Source organism: Solanum pennellii, chromosome 8 (genome assembly GCF_001406875.1).
Source record: "Solanum pennellii chromosome 8, SPENNV200".
NCBI classification, from domain to species: Eukaryota; Viridiplantae; Streptophyta; class Magnoliopsida; order Solanales; family Solanaceae; genus Solanum; species Solanum pennellii.
Genome location: NC_028644.1, coordinates 5565974 through 5584311, shown reverse-complemented (window position 1 = coordinate 5584311; position 18338 = coordinate 5565974). Strand labels below are relative to the sequence as shown.

At 36.0% G+C, this 18338-nt stretch overlaps 1 pseudogene; it reads left to right on the top strand.

Moving 5' to 3' along the window:
* The first annotated feature begins 10901 nt into the window (after nucleotides 1–10901).
* Nucleotides 10902–18071, top strand: LOC107028247 (annotated as a pseudogene).
* Nucleotides 18072–18338: the final 267 nt, after the last annotated feature.

Below are 18338 nucleotides of genomic sequence, written 5' to 3'. Positions count from 1 at the left end.
TTGAGATAGATGTTCTTGTGATGATGACTTCCAGATTTTGGGGAATTAATAGATGTTGATTTGTGTTATTTAATGAGTTTAAGTCTTCCGCATTATTTTCTGTTGATATATGTTAAAATGATAAGGGTTAGATTGGTTGGTTCGCTCACATAGGAGGGAAATTGTGGGTGCCAGTCGCGGCCCCGGTTTTGGGTCGTGACAATACATCAGCCTCTTACCAAACCCCACCCCCTATTCAAAACAATAATCCTCAAATACCACTTACCCCTCAAAATGCTAATCACCTAACCGCTCCACCTCCACAAAACCAAAACACATTCAATCCCCAAACATCCCTCCGTTTCCAGAATCAACAAACTAATACCCAAACATACCCTCAAAACTACCAAACAACTCAAAATGCCCCAAGTCCCTCTATTGCTCCGCCTCTACCCTGAAAAACCACTTTCCCAATTTCTGTTCCAATGAGCATGATGTGAATGTTTTTGAGCTGAACCACTAGGAAAAGCAAGAAAGAGAGTGGAGGTCGAAGGAAGAGGCTGCGAAAATAGACAAAATGAGGAGATTCGAAGGGAAATTAAAGAGATGCAGTGTCTTCCTAAAGCCTCCGATTGAACTATGATGATTTATTCATTCATCAAAATTTAGACCTCCCGGAGGGGTTTAAGATGCCAAAATTTGACACTTTTGGAGGAATAGGTATTCCCTTAGCGCATTAAAGGGCCTAATGTGACTAGCTCGTGGGAGTTGGGAGAGATGAAGTTGTACTAATGCGGCACTTTTGGCTGAAGTCTGAGCGAAGAGGTTCTGGAGTGGTTCACATCCCACAAAATGAGGGAGTGGCCTAGCTTGAATGCCTGGCTAAGGACTTCATTGAACAGTTTGATTACAACTTGAATATTGTCTGTAATAGTTATTCCCTAGAAAAGATGAAGCAGAAATCCAATCAGAGCTATAGAGTGTTTTTGTATAGATGGCAAAAGGAGGCGGCCAGAGTTTGTCCTCCTATGTCTGAAAAGGAAACTGTTGAGGCATTGTGCAGGTTCAGGAACCTGAGTATTATGACAGAATTATGCTGCTCGTTGGAGCAAGTTTGCCGCGATAGTCAAGGTATATGAGACTATTGAAGATGGATTAACAACTGGGAAGTATTCCGATGTTGCTTCCTCGCCTGGATCATCGGGTTTGTTGAAAAAGAAGAGAGAAGATGTATTTGTTGTCTCTTATAAGGGAAATAAGACCTCGACCTTCACAGAGTCCATACCAGGATTGTTATAAACAAGCCGATTATCAAAATACTCCCCCTCCCACTTAACAAAATACACATCCCCCCTCCCCGATTACCAAAATGCCCCTCCTCCTTCTTACCAAAATACTCCCCCTCCCAGTTATAAAACTCCACATCCCATTTACCAAAATTCCCCTCCAACTTACCAAACTCCGTCTCATCATTACCAAAATGTCGCTCCCAAGTATGTTAACGTGCAGTCAAATTACCGAGCACCTGTCCTAGTATATCATTCTCCATCTCTGGTTTACCGAAATGCCCCCCGAACTACCAAGCTCCATTGCCAAATAACGAGACTACTCCCTATCCAAGATATCAAGCTCCCTATTCTAATGTCTGAAATTATCGTCAAAATGGATCCTCCATAACAAGGGGACTACGATCCCCTTCGTCCCATATTCGAGAAAAACCCGCCAGAATTTTCACTCCGCTTGTCGAAAGCCGAACAAAGTTGTACGAGTGATTAACTGCGGCAAGTTATATCCATCCAGTGGGGCCTAAGCCAGTGGATACCAGCTCCAGGTTTTACAAACCCGATCAGAAATGTGTATATCACTCTAACAACATTTGAAATGATACAGAGGATTGTACTAACCACAAGCACAAAATCCATGATTTGATCGACCAGAAGGTGGTCTCCCTCCAGACAGCCACGCCCAACATCAATACTAATACTTTGTCAAAGTATGGGGGTGTGAATATCAACATGATAGAGACAGATGATGATTGGTGCACGACAAAGATGATCGTTCCGATCATTCATGATGAATTGGAAAGGGCCGTACCTTCGTTGAACATCAAAGAGAAAAAGGAGTTTGTGATTCTAACACTCAATAAATTTGTTGCCTTGGTGCAAAAATAAACTCCCGCTCAACTAATCTTTGTGATCAAAACTGCTTTTGCTCAAGGCATGACTAGGTGTGGCAGATGTTATACGCCGGAGGAGTTGGCTCAAGGCATGACTAGGTGAGGCCGACGCTAAGGAATTCTAGAGAAAAATTTAGCCTAAAGACTATTCGATCATGAAGAATTTGGAAAAGACCCTGGCTAAGATTTTTGTGTGGGCCCTATTGATGGGTTCACAGTTGTATAGGCAAGCATTGATGAAAGCTTGGGATGACACGTATGTGCCAATTGGGCACAAACAGTGATAATGTAGCATCCATGATCAACCAGGTCATCCGTGGACATCGAATCAGCTCTGTTTTGCCCTTCAAAGGGAGGACGCAGAACAAAGTTTTACATGTCACCATTGCGTGTCGAGAAAAGGTTATAAATCGTGTATTGGTATATAATGAATCCGGTCTCAATATTTGCCCAATAACAACTTTGAGGCAGCTAAAATATGACTTGGGGAAGCTTCAACAGAAACAAGTCAATGTGAGGGCCTTCGTGCAAAGATACAAAGGGGGCCGTGAAGTTGATCATTCGGATGGGTCCTGCAGAGTTCAATGTGGAGTTTAAGGTGTTGGACACCGACACTAGTTACAACCTTATTTTGGAAGGCCGTTCATCCACATGGTTGGGGCCGTTCCTTCTACCCTTCACCAGCTGATGAAGTTTGTTTGAAAGGAGCAAGAATCGGTTATTCACGGTGATGAAAGTCACTCCAGTGGGCATGCGCCAATCATGATGAAGTATTTCGAGGCTACAATGCCACCAATGATGATTTGGCTCCACAAACCCCAATGCCCTCTGTATACAAGAGGATCGCTCAGTGATGCTCCAGAACGGATTCGATCCAGGTTTTGGATTGGGAAGGAATTTCTAAAGAATTGTCAAGCCTATTCAAGTTCCCGCCAAAGGAACAAGGTTTGGTTTGGGGTACTTCCCCACAACATATGAAGCGTAAATGAAGAACAAGAATGGTGATCAAGCGCTGGCCAGACCAATCCCTCGTATATACCAGTCATTTCCAATTCAAGAGTATGCCGATCGTGATGGCCTTGGGGAAGAAATTTGGGGCCTTTTTGAAGAAATTGATGTGGTCATAGAGGATGAGATCGAGACATTTGGTATCCGCGACGTAATGCATAGGGAGCAGTTGTATAAATGGACCTCAAAACCGATCTTGATTCCTCAAACATCTTGGTAGAAAGGACATTGTTTATGCCTATTTTGAAAATTGGTGGTAGTCCGAAAGACCCGAGATCCACCATTTTGCAGTTTTTTTAAATTGTTTGAATTTTAAAATTCCCTGGTAATGTTTAAAAAAGGAAAATAGCCCTTTACCATGGCCAAAATTTGTGATTTGATTTTCAATTTGAATGAAAGCCTCTTTTATCGAAGAATTTTTTATTTACTTTATGCTATATTTACTCACCCGACTTTGTCTGTTTATGATTTCATTAATATTAGGGAAAATGCACAAGTACCACCTCAACATATTCCCGAAATCTCAGAAACACACTTATACTATACTAAGGTCCTATTACCCCACTGGACTTATTTTATAAGTAATTTTATACCCCTTTTCGGCTTACGTGGCACTATCTTGAAAAAAAAGTCATTCAACATTGGGCCCACAAAATAGTGCCACGTAGGCCAAAAAGGGGTAAAAAATTATTAATAAAATAAGTTCAGGGAGGTAATAAGACCTTAGTATAGTATAAATGTGTCTCTGAGATTTCAGGCATAGGTTGAGGGGGTACTTGTGCATTATCCCTTAATATAAATTAAAAACCTTGCCAATGTCATGCCTATGTCACGAGCCAAATGAACAAAATGAGGCAGGTGATGACAAAAGTGAAGAATATAAAGATATAAAAGAGGTACAAAAATATGTCGCTGAGGAGTTTCGGTAGTTTATGAAGTAACATAAGCTGAATTTGAAAGAAACTGAAAATGTGAATCTTGGAGACGAGGAGTGTGTCAAAGAGGTCAAAATCAGTGTCCATCTCAAGGAAGGTCAAACAAGTGACCTGATCGTTCTCTTAGTGAATACATTGACGTATTTTTCTGGGTTTATGATGACATGCTAGGGTTGAGTACGAATGTGGTGTTCCATAAATTATATATCAATCAAGGTTTTAGTCCAGTAAAACAAAAGGCTCGAAAGTTCAAGCCCGAGTCAAGTTTGAAGATTAAAGAAGAGATTACTAAACAAATCAAGTCTCAATTAGTGGAAGTGATGTTGTATTTAACTTGGTTGGCCAATGTTTTTCCGGTCGCCATGAAATATAGGAAGGTCAGAATTTTTTTTTGATTATAGGAATCTCAACAAAACAAGCCCAAAAGATAACTTTCCATTGCTGAGCATTCACATCCTAATTGATAACTATGATAAGATTAAATGCAATCGTTTGTGGATTGTTACTAGGCTATCAACAGATCATGATGGATGAAGACCATGCAGAAAAGACAACTTTTAGTACACCATGGGGCGTATATCATTATAGGGTTATGCCATTTGGTCTCAAAAAAAGGTGCTACTTCTATGAGGGCTATGACACCCATCTTTCACGACATGATTCACAAAGAGATTGAGGTGTATGTTGATAATGTGATAATCAAGTCCCGCGAGAGTTCGTACCACTTAACTCATTTAAGGAAGTTCTTGGATCGTCTGCGTCATTACAACTTGAAGTTAAATCCTGCGATATGTGCTTTTTGGGTACTAGCCAAAAAGTTATTGGGATTTATAGTCAGCAGAAGGGGTATTGAGCTCAATCCTTCTAAGATCAAGGCAATTCAAGAGTAAACTCCTCTGAAAACGAATAAGGAAGTGATGAGTTTCTTAAGGAAGTTGAAATACATTAGTCAGTTCATATCTCAATCAATCGTGGTGTGTGATCCTATCTTTAAGTTCTTGAAGAAATATGAATTAACAAAGTGGACCGATGAATCTCAGACCGTTTTTTATACCATCAAGAATTATTTGTCTAATGCACAATTGTTGATTCCTCCTCGACAAGGAAGCCCATCATTGCTATATTTTTTTGTCTCGGATAACACATTTGGGTGTGTGCTTGGTAAGCATGACAATACAGGGAAGAAAGAGCGAGCTATTTACTACTTAAACAAAACATTCACTCCATACGAGGCTCGTTATACTCTTTTGGAGAGAATGTGTTGTGCTTTGACTTGGATTGCCCAGAAGTTGAGAAATTATTTGTCTTCCTATACTACATATCTCATTCCTAGGATGGACCGATTGAAGTACATTTTTTAGAAAGTGATGCCGACTGGAAATTGGAAAAATGGCGGATACTTTTGAGTGAATTCAATATCGTGTATGTGACCTAGAAGAAGATAAAGCACATGTCTTGGCTGACCATCTTGCGGAGAATTGAGTCGACAAAGAGTATGAACCGCTCAAGACTTATTTCCCGATGAAGAGGTATCATTTATGGGTGAAGATTATTTCTGAAACATACCCTGGTTGGAGAATATTCCTTGATGGAGCGGAGAATCACCAAGGAAGAGGTATTGAGCAGTCTTAGTGTCAGAATCTGGTCAACACTATCCTATGGCAGCGAAAATCCAATTCAATTGCATGAATAACATGGCTAAATATGAAGCATGCATTCTTGGGTTAAAGACGACCATCGCCATAATGTGCATGAGCTTCTGCTTATTAAGGATTCATATTTATTGATTTTCAGGTTGAAGGAGAATGGTCCGTAAAGAACCCAAAGATTACACCGTTCATGCAATATATACATAAGTTGTGCAAGAGGTTTCATAAGATTGAATTTAGACACACTCCCAGAATACAAAATGAGTTAGATGATGCTCTTGTGACCATCACCTAAACGATTAAACATCTCAATGATGATTATATTGATCCTCTGGAAATAGAATTAAAAAGATAATCTAGCCTATTATTCACATGTTGAAGTAGAACCAGACGGTTTATCATTGTATTTTGATATCAAAAATTACTTAGAGATCAAGATTTATCCTGAAAATGCAACAGTTAAACAGAAGAAGTCGATCTGCCTTATAGCCCTCAACTTAGTTCTAAGTGAAGAAATTCTTTATAGGAGCACTCCAGAATTACGTCTTCTCAGATGGTGCTGAGACTGCAAAGCTTCTAGAACAAGTACATGATAGAGTTTGTGGTACACACATGAATGATTTCAGTTTGGCAAGGAAGATCCTTCGAGTAGGTTATTTCTTTATGACTATGGTGCATGATTGTTGCAAGTTTGTGTAGAAATATCATAAATGTCAAGTGCATGGTGATTTGATCCGAGTGCCATCTCACGAACTTAATGCAATGAGTTCACCTTGGCCATACATAGCTTGGGGCGTGGATGTTATTAGTCCAATAGAACCAGCCGCTTCTAATGGACACTGATTTATTTTGGTTGTCATTGAGTACTTCACCAAGTGGGTGGAAGCAGCTTCATACAAGTCGGTGACCAAGAAAGTTGTAGCAGATTTTGTTCACAACAATCTGATATGCAGGTTCGGAGTACCAAAATCCATCAATATTGATAATGGTGCAAATCTCAACTGTCACTTGATGAGAGATATACATGTAAGCATTTTGAGATTACTCAGCGAGACTCAACCTCTTATCATCCTCAAATGAATGGAACTGTAGAGGCCACCAATAAGAACATCATGAAGATTCTAACGAAAATGATTGACAATCACCGTGGTTGGCACGATATGTTTCCATATTCTTTGTTGGGATACTGAACGACCGTCAGAATGTCGATCGGAGTTACCACATACTTGATTGTGTATGGAACAGAAGCAGTCATACCTGCCGAAGTTGAGATACTTTTTTTAAGAATCATCCAAAGATCTGATTTAAGTAATGTTGAATGGGTCAGCAATCGATCGATTAGTTAACCTTGATTGATGAGAAGAGAATTGTTGTCGTTTGTCATTGTCAACTATATCGACAAAGAATGATTCGTGATTTTTACAAAAGAGTGAGAGCCAGAATTTTTGAAATTGGCCATTTGGTCCATAAACACATCTTTCCTCGTTAGGATGAGTACAAAGGGAAATTTGCACTAAATTTGCAATGACCTTACATAGTTCGCAAAGTATTATCTGGAGGTGATTTGATCTTGGCATAGATGGATGGCACCGCATGGCCGAAACTGATCAACTCAGATGTTGTCAAAAGATATTATGTGTGAAGATTCAGTTTGTATTTCTGTCATTTCCCTGTAATTGATCGATTTGCTTGTAATTGTTTTGTTTAATAATTTATCCCTTTTCAATGAACTACGTGTGACCTGAATTCTCAAAAATGAGATAGTTAGGTTGCCTATGTCGGCCTTGGTCACTCCATTTATCCCTTTTAATATTTCTCTGTATTTGAATTATGTTCGACCTGAATTGTCATGAATGAGATACATAGGCGGCCTACGTCGGCCTCGGTCAGTTTTCTTTGTAAATTTCTTATTGTTGTTAACCTTTAAGGGGAACTTCGTTTAACCTGATTCCTTCCTCAACGGGATACGTAGGCGCCACAAGGGTTCGATCATATCTCCCATAAGATTTCTATTTTTCCTTTATAATAGAAACTGCGACAAAATTATTGAGAGGGACTCAAAAATTCTCGAGAGGAAGATTTTTCATCAACGAGTCAAGACTGAAGTTACTTTGAGAATTTGCAACTGGGACATAATTTTTGAGAGGATCTTAAAAATTCCGCAATTTACTCACCAATAGTTAAAGATAAGCCAAGACAGTTAATTGTGACAAAATTTTGAGGATGGCCTCAAAATTTCAACATGGGTTTATTACAGTCTAGAGCAACTTTGAAAACGTTCTACAAATAATGAGATATACCTCCAAGCATCAGACTCAAAGAAGTTCGCTAAGTCTGATATGATACTTGGCAGTAACACTTTTTCCAAATACTATCGAAAATCTATTTTCTTAAAAAAACATTTCCTTTATATTTCATTTATCTCTCGGCATAAAATATTTTGTCTTATCTATCAAGTGGAGGGAGATTGGAGGAATCATTCGGGTATAGCAAGACAATAAGAAGAAGACAACCGAAGAAATCGACACAGATCAGTTTATTTTAAAATTGACAATTTTTCTGCGGATGCAGGTTTATAGGTTTCCTCAAAATGACTATGTTTCTTTTCAATGAATATGGAGAAGTCAAAGGGGTAAAGAGCTTCCCAAAATTTACAATATTTCTGTGGGTACAGGAAATATTGTATGTTGCTTATATCGAAGACTAGGGATATGAATAGAACTATTTCATCCAACTCAAAACAACATGAAGTTTTTGATGAACCTACAACTATGTTGAAAGATGAAACAACCTAGAGGAAAAATATATTACGAGTTTTCATCGACTAATGATACTTGAAGGATGTTTATTTGCATTACATGATGATGGTACCACCTGAAGAGTCATCTATGACGTATTATCGAATGAGATAATACCGCTACTCCGAGGGTCATTATTTCCTATTTTATTATTTAAATCGTCTATTGAGATGATACTGCCACTCAAAAGATACCTAGTATATCACATGTGTTTTTTGGTGAAACATCATCTTCATTTGGCATCGAGAGGCGTCATCATTATCTTCGTACATCGCGAGGAAAATGTCATGCATCGTGAAAAGAAGTTATGCATTGCAAGAAAAAATATTAATGCATTGAGGGAAAAGTCATGCATTGCGAAAAGAATTCATGCATCGCAAAAAGAAGTCATGCATATCAAGAGAAAGAGATTCATGCATCACAAAGAAGAGGTCATGCATTGCAAGAGAAGGAATTCATGCATTGCGGAAAAAAAGTCATGCATCGCAAGAGAAGAAATTCATTCATCGCGGAAAATGTCGTGCATCGCAAAAAGAGATCATGCATTGCAAGAGAAGGAAGTCATGCATCACAAGAGAAGGAATTCATGCATTGCGGAGAGAAGTCATGCATCGCGGAAAGAATTCATGTATTGCAAGAGAAAAATTCATGCATTGTGGGAAATGTCATGCATCACGAAATGAAATCAGGCATTGAAAGAGAAATATACTCATGCATCGCGGAAAGGAAATCATGCATTGCAAGAGAAATAATTCATGCATCGTATAAGTCATACATTGCAAGAAAAGGAAACCGTGCATCTCAAGAGAAATATTTATCCATCATAAGAAGATCGATATCTACTACATCATATTTTCTTTGCCAAAAAATTACAAGAAGAGGACCATCAAATATGACATCAAAGAATTGTCAGCATATTACATTACATCAGCCTTTTATTATATCGACATCGAATGAAGAGTACATTAAAGATTATATTGCAAACAGAAGATATGAGCTTTAGTTTCTTTGTGTCAAAATGATCGAGTTAACGTCAAATATTAAAGGAGAGAAATTTAGTGTCAGCACAGTAAAAAACACTATCTCCCATTTGAATTGCATTTATAATACTAATGAATTTTATCTCAGTCTCTGTCGAGAGCATCCAGAAGGATAAATTCTCAAAAAAAGTGCGGACGACGTCAAAAATGGTGCAGCACAAGGTGAAACTTTTTCTTAGTAGCGAACTGGAACATAATCCAAAGAGGAGGGTCGAACTCTTAGGACGCGAGCAGAGGAGCGACTTCCACCACAATCAAACAACACCCTTATCAGAAGGCATGTGGGTTCTTATTTGGGTTTCCTGGTTTCAGTTTCGCATATAGAAATTTTGGTATCCACCAGCAGCAACTTTCAAATCAGAGTGACATATACCAAGAGCCTTGGAAATTATGTCCGTGTAAGTTCTTAATTATGGGTGTGAAGCGTGCCACATTCATGGATAAGAGGTTACAAGCCTCTTTTTTATACTCGATTCTTTTGTCACTTTTACAGAAACAAAGGTTATCTAGCATAATAGATTTCTTTTTCCACCGATAGAGTCGATCTACAACTAGTCTGATTCCCTGTGTCGAAGGTAAGTTGGTGGACTCAATGTTGAAAAATCGGTTGTAGTCCAATATTCGCTCTTAAATTTTATTCCGAGCATTCCGGTCCCTTCATAATTCGGTGTAGGGGTGGCCTTTGAATTCTCTCACAATCGTACGTTAAATAAAGCATGTCGAACTACAGATGACCTAAATTGTCATATAGCCTGATATACGCAGGAAATGCATTTTCAGGTTTCGTCCATAATTCTTAAGTCCAAACCAAATTTCCATCTCAAAAAATGAATATGTGGTCGGTCAAAATTGGTTTCGTCAAATTTATTTTTCTCGAATTTCTTGCATCAATTCAAGTATAATGTGGGACAGTTATTGACACCCAATTTTGGACTTCCACAATATAAATTAATCATCGAGCTTCTTATATTCCAAACGAGTTAAAACAATGGACTTTATAAAATTCAAAATATTGTCAAGTCTTTTAAAGCAGCTTTAGTCGCTTTAAGTGATATATATATTTGATATGTATTTATGCAATTGGTTTATTTTATAAATATTCAAAAATCGTCAAAAAAATGTTTTGCTTTAGTAAGTATTTCATTAATTAATTTAGTTATATAATACTTTATATCTTGAATTATTTAGTTCATATTCGAAGTTAACTATTTTATTTCATTAAGATTGAGAAGCCCTTTCCTCCTTCAAACCCAATTACAAAAAGGCCAAATTTCAATTCAAATGTTAGCAACAGCCCATCCCCTTTGACACTCCAATTTAGCCTAGCCATCTCGTCTTTACCGAAAATAGCCCCGACGCGGCCCATTTTGGAGTCCACAAAGAAACCCAGAACATCAACAACTATAGCAAGTACACGATGTGAAGCAGATCAAACGACATTGCGCGTGACGGCGAGACAACGCCTAGACGCACCTAACGCGAGAGCGAGTTAATGGAAAATGTTCACAGCTCAGCAAGGCGCGTACGCACTCTGCGTCGCTTTTATCTCCTTCTTCAAAGTCTCCCTCAGCTCGTACCATCACAGTAGAAAAAGCAACAGCAGGTCACGCGAATCGTCCTTCGTAGCATAATATTTCTTTATGTCGCGCCCAAGGACGTTAAGATCGAATCTCAAACGTCTTTTCCTACTTTCCCGTTGTGGAATGGTCCGAACCTTCAAAAAAATGTGTCTTGCCTAAAATGGTGAAAGTTTTGAAGTTTGAATTTCGATTTTTGTTCCTTGTCTTATTGGTTTTTTCACCCCTTTCCCCCCCAAAAATCGAACCCTAATTTTTGCCTATATATAGTCTCTTCTTATTCAATTGGAGAATTGTAGTCTGGAAATTTTTTTACTAAGGCAGAAACAAAGTTTGAGCAAAAAATACTTTAGTACACACTAAATACACCTCAAGAAAAAGCAAGGGAGTTCTCTTATTGTTAATGCGTTGGGTTTGAAACCTTTTTCGGATGTTGTCTGTGTCGTCATTTGTGTGGTGGAGGTCATTGCTGTCCATCCCTGCTCGTTGCTGTCCCAGTTTTGCTGCACTTTGAAAGGTAATGCTCATTTCATTTCAAGCCTATTTTATTCCGAATATGTTGCCCGTTTGACTCTCGATTGTGTGAGCTGCTTATATTAATGTTTTTGACTCATTATTAACTGTTAATCAAGGATAGAATCTGTTTGAAGGTCCATAGTGGTCAGTTGTTTTTGTTTGTTATAGTTGAAAGTATGATGTTATTCTCTTCGTCTCATTTTCTGAGTTAGACAACATATTTTGTTTTCCATGAAAATCTAATGCATTTCTTTTTACTTGTTCCTCTGTTCGTATCGCTTTGAAACTGTGGTCGTTTTATATGATCTAAGTGGTTGGTCTTTCACATATGAGCAAGATTTAGAGGCGCCTGTATGAATATTTGGGATGTCGAGTTCAAAACCATTGTTTGTCTTATTGTCTTGATTTTCATAATATTGGTCTGACCAACTTTAGATGTGATCATATAAGTCTAAGTTTGGCCCTTGTTTAGCATGAACCTTTATTATTGTTTGGTGTTCAATGTCATATTTTTCATCCCTTTCATCTCAAGTTGAATGCATAATCGAGATGTCGACATTATGAGCTATGTGTTGTATTTGTCACTGTTTTGAACATTGGACATCATTGTTGTTGTTTCCTTTATGTTATCTCGCCAGTTTGATTTCACCGAGTATATTTCAAAAAAGTTTAGTTCTCTCCTTTCAAGATTACACAATATTCTATTTTTCTTATTCTTATTCATCGACGCCTTGGTTCATCCTTTTCGCCTATCAAATGTTGTAAAAAATAGATCAGTATGTGTCATTTTTTATTGTTAACCGGTATTGAAACGTAATCAAATTAAGGCTTGATTTTTGTCATGATTTGGTGTCACTGTTTGATAGTATTATCCCTCAAGGATACTATCTTAGAATTAATTTTTGCCTATTGATGTCTACCATTGGTCTATATTTGTCATTGTATGTTCTCTCTTAAAGTAGTTATGTTTGATTCCAGCTTGTCCCTTTAGGAATTCTAGATCATGCAAAATATGTCAACTAATTCTTCCTTTACCTATTGTTTATGTATTCCTGTAGTCATTCAAAGATCACTATAATAGTTGTCCTTATGTTTACTACTCCTTCTCAACCATTTTGTGTTGGCACCATTAATTAGCATGATGCTTTTTAGTGATGGTTATGCTCTGCTAAATTTTGCTTTTTAATATATTAGTTATCCATGTGCCTTTGTTTTTCTCTTAGACTATTCATTAATTGCACCTTCCTAGTTCATTCATCTTGCCTTAATCTTAATTGGATTATATGTTAACTCTTTTCTTTGATTTGTGTTAACATGAAATTTACTCGAGTCCATGTGGACTCCTTCATACCCTTTGCATTTCTCTTTAGACCATAGAGGCCTAACAACTTTTCATTGATTCAGCCAAGTCCACTGAATTGAATACAGGTGGAAGACTATTAATAGATAGCTGAAATTTGGATTTTCCAGACTTCGAAAAGCCTGAAAATAGGCGATATACCTGCTGTACACACTGATATACAGACAGAAACATGATTTACGGGCTGCAAAAGAATGTCATAACATAGATGGTACAATACAGGGCAGAGCTGATGAAAAAAAATAATCATATGTCAAAATACGGACCTAAATACGGTCTGTATACACTGGTATACATGAGTATATACAAAAACATAGAAGGAGAAATAGGCCCAAAAGCCTTAAAGAGTTTGTTTTGTCCAGCAGGTCTAGTATCAGAAAAATGGCCCTAAAGGCCCAAATTTCATACCTCTATCCTTCTCTTAATTTTTGTAGCCACTAACCAATTATATGATTTTTTTTAGTTCTAATTTAACTAATCCCTTTATAGCCATTTCTCCTTCGTTACAGGCATCCAAAATTTATATATATAATTTACTTAGTTATATATATATGTATGTATGTATTCCTGTAGAAATTTCTCATTTTACTTTGTTTTCCCTTTAAATAATTAAGTAAAATGAAGTGGTATAAAATAAGTAAAAGATTTGAATTTACTTAACATACTAAAAATTGGGATATTTTTTTTTTGAAAAGTCATTTAGTTAAATCGCCGGTCAACCGTGAGTTAGGGGGCATTCCGTGGGCCTAACACCTTCTTGAAATGTACATTTGAAAATGAAACTTTTTTCAAATGAATTTATCTGTGTAAAATCTTTTGAAAAATAATTATAAAGTTTTTTCTTGAAATTTATTATATATTAAGTGGCGACTCTGTTAATTCAGGAAATCGTTTTCTCTCAAATCATAAGATTAATTGACTTTTCGAAACTTCGTCATTTTTATTATTTATTATTTTTTTTTCATAAAAGAAAATTAAAATTATAAAAGAGGTTAGGCATCTACTCTCGAAACTAGTCCTTTCCGGCCCTTCACTTCCTATTTCTTCCAATCCTCTTTCTATTTGGGTCTTATCCCTTCTTTTTATTTTTTAAAATTTATGACAAACAAGAGAAAAAAGGGAGGAAAATAATGATGAATTCATCTAGAAATAATAATTTCAATAAAGGATTACTTAATCAAGCAAATATATACAAATATCACATTTTTGTGTACCCAAAATTTGAAATCAAAAAACAAATATAATCATTTCTTTTATCCCCACCCTCATCCCATGATGACATTAATACTAATTAAAAGAATATAAACAAGTGACTTCATTTCAAGTTTGAGTCCCAAATATCCTAATTAAGAATAATAGATTAAAAAAAGGAGTAAAAAAATAAAATAAACAAGACATTTGGATAATTGAGATAAAATTTTATATGAATGAAAATAAAAATATTTTAAAATGGACACTAAGTCTGGGTAATCATGGATTTTAGTTGGATCTCCATTTTTGAGTTGAGTTATGTTATAATAAATTGGGGTTGATTTAAAATAATCCAACAGGAAGTTATCATGAACAAAAATCAATATTATTTGCAAGTGTATCGGGTCAAAATGTGAATGATAAGTGATTTTTATTTTTTTTTTAAAATAGATTTTTATTACGTATTTGAGAAGGGTTTAAATTTGGAGAAATCACATTGAGGAATCTAATAAATAAATGTTTAATAATTTTACCTTAAGGGAGCTATTAAAAATAAGGTATATATGAGTCAAAAGGTTAACATCGAGGGTATTTTTTGAGTCTAAAGGTAGACGTTATGGGTATTTTAGTGCCGACAAGTGGATGAAGGGTAGTTTTGTACCAATTCAAATACATAAGGGACATTTTAGACCTTCTCTGTTTAATCTATTACGGTAAGAATAATTCAATCTAATTATTTGGAATTATTTCCATAATCAAATGTCTCAGAATTAATTTTATAGTTCCTACCTTGCCCATATTTAACTAGAGCATAGAATCTATTGAAAGGGGAAAAGGAAGAAGCATGTGTCTTTCTGGTCCTTGTTGTGCCCATATTTAACTAGAACATATAATCTATTCAAAGGGGAAAAGGAAGAAGTATGTGTTTTTCTCTATTATAAGGAAAGAGAGAAGTGTGTGTCTTTCTCTATTCAAAGGAAAGTGAGAAGTGGGTGTATTTTTCTATTCTAAGTAAAGGGAGAAGTACGTATGTTTTTCTATTCTAATGAAATGGAGAAGTACATGTCTTTTTCTATTATAAGGAAAGACATGCTATAGTCTTTCCTCCTTGAACTAGGAAAAAATCTCTACAAAAAGGATTTCTTCTAACCCTTAAAAAAAAAGAGAGAAGTCTTCTACATAATACTTGTTCGCCCAAGAATTGAGAGAATTGTAAGTAAATTTGAGATCACTATCGAAGACCGCTAAAATGTGGCCCAATTTGTTGAGAAAATTTGGATTCAATTGAAGGTTCTAGGTTGTCGATTAACGTGTGGGTTCACTTGAAGGTACCTCGTCACGCTTCAAGAGGTGACTTCAATTAAATTGTAGAAAATTTATGTGCTCTATAATGATTGTATATTTTCTAACATAAACTATGTTTTGTCTATTATTAATATAAGAAGTTTGCATATAGTTTTCCAACAATTAATATTAGAATCATACTTGAATCTTTATACATAACCTAATTATATGTATGTTCAATTGTATATAAGATTCCTGGTTGGAAAATTTTTTATCGAAAAAAGAACGAATCATATAAAACTTGAAGAGCTTTTATTTGTTGGCTAAAGTACAAACGATTTTAATTGTGAGATGATCACGAGGGCACGTGTTAGCAACAATTGTTTCACTTTTATGTGATAATTGGACAGCAACCGAAAACACTTGACCTAATGATTATTAGAAGTCCTTTACTTTTAAAGTAATGGAACTATAAATTTCTAGTACAATAAGTATAACATCACTAATTTAAATGTCTAAATTTTTTTCAAATTCTATACAAAAATACTTTATATGTGTTTGATTTAACCTAAGACAAACAAATTTACATCAAGAGTTGCAGATTAAAGAAATCAATGCAAATGTCAGCTACAAATAATTTCTTTTGCATTTTTTAAACATGGAAAAAGGTTCATTTTACTCCTATTATGCACCTTTTCTTTTAATCTTAGAGTTATGACATGTCTGTTTGTTGTTCGTGTAGCGTGTACATTGACCTTAGCTATCGTACTTTTGTTTATTTTCTACAGATTATCATGCCTCCGGATGAACAAAGACTTTGTTTACCTTCTCCTGATCGACTTAACAACCTTAACATTCATTTAATTGATGACATTCTAAGTAGGTGGCCTTTTCGAGATGTTGTTCGAGTTAGTACACTTTCAAAGGACTGGCAATATATTTGCTAGAGAATTCCACATGTGAAATTTGATCAAACAGTGTGGAAAACACCCGAGGACTTGACATCCCTACCATTGGATTTATTCCGATTCTTGATATTTTGCTAAGGTTTCATAGAGGAATAATATTGAAGGTCACCCTCAATATTATTAGTCTAATAATGTGTCCTAATGTTGATCGTCTGATTTTTTCCCTCGATATTGATCACATTCAACATTTTGTCCTTAAACTTCCATTTACTTATCCTCCATTCAGGTTGCCCAACTTCTTTTTTTATTGTTCAGCATTGAGGCATTTGTATCTCATGGAATGTGAAATACAACTTTCATGTTTCTTTAAGGGATTTAATAAGTTGATTAGGCTAATATTGAAATCTGTCACGTTATCTTCTGATACGTTTGAAAGTTTTCTCTCTAATTGCCCGTTGCTTGAGGATTTGGTGCTAAAAGACATAGACAATCCGTACCTCATTAGTAGTAATGCTCCTAATCTAAGGTCATTTGTCTTTCGTGGCGATATACAATTGATAAATCTTGAAAATGTCCTTGTTCTTTCCAATGTTCTGTATGCGCCTAGAGAATTAGTTCTAGAGGACGAAGATGATTTTGTCAATATTTTTTCGTCTATTCCTGCTCTCGAGTGTTTCAGCTTGGATCTTTTTGAGGTAATAATTCTTCATTTTACTTAATGGTAATGCATTTTCATGTGTACCTCTTTTTGGAATTCAGTCATCCTTATTTTTGTCATTTTATTCGTAGTTCGATAATGGATCAACTAAAGTTATACCAACAAGGCTTCCATCAGTTCTGAACTGTCTGAAATGCCTATTCATGTCTTGGATTACTCTTGGAGAGTTTTTTGAGCTTTCGTTTGCTCTTTGCATTATAAAGAGCTCTCCCAATTTGGAAGAAATTGAAATTAAGGTTGTCACTAATGTTTATTTTTCTCTCTAGCTTTTCCATGTTTTTATATTCGTATGTAATGACTTGATGGTTTTCTTATTCATTTTTCGTAGAAATGTATCCTTAGTGATGGAGATTATTTCGAATCTGTGCCCCAGGAGGTTGATTCTTCCAAGATTTTCGAATCATCTAAGGACAGTTAAGTTTTATGATGTACCATTAGAAGAGGTTGAAATACAGCTTATCAAGGTTTTATTGGCAAAGTCTCCAGCACTGGTGAAAATGGTAATCAAGCCTCGTCAAATGGAAACTAACAAATCTCTCAACGTACTCGCGGAGATAACAAAGTTTCAACAGGCATCATCTAAAGCAGAAGTTGTGTATCTTCTTGATTAGTATCGTTATCACAATCCTTCTTAATCTTTGGCTAAAATATTTTTGAAGTACAAACAGAAACGAGACGTTTGGTTGATGGAGTAACAAGGCTGTGTTTTGCCTTTGCTTTAAGGTACTATAAAGATTTTATCTACTTGGAAGCATAGAATTGTATAGGTTTTGTATACTCTGTTTGGGAACAGAGATGGTTTTTACATTTCATGGATGCTCTTAAACGATATATGATATGGGTCTTTGGTTGTTTATTGCAAAGTTATGTTATTTGTTGAGTTCTCTCAGGGAAACTTGCTTTTTGGTTAGTAGGAACTTCTTTCCTTTTAAGGATTAGTCCAAGTTAGATCAAAAAATTTTATTTAGGACATACTTTTAGACTATTAAAGTCGAGGATAACTTTAAATGTTATTCCTATATGAAACCAGAGGAAACAATCAAGAATAGGAATAAATCCAATCGTAGGGGATGTCAAGTCCGCTGGTGTTTCCCAGACCTTCTGATCAAATTTAACCTGTGAAATTTTTGGGCAAGTATATTGCCAATCCTTAGAAAGTGTACTAGTTCTTATAAATCTTGAAAAGACAACCTATTTAA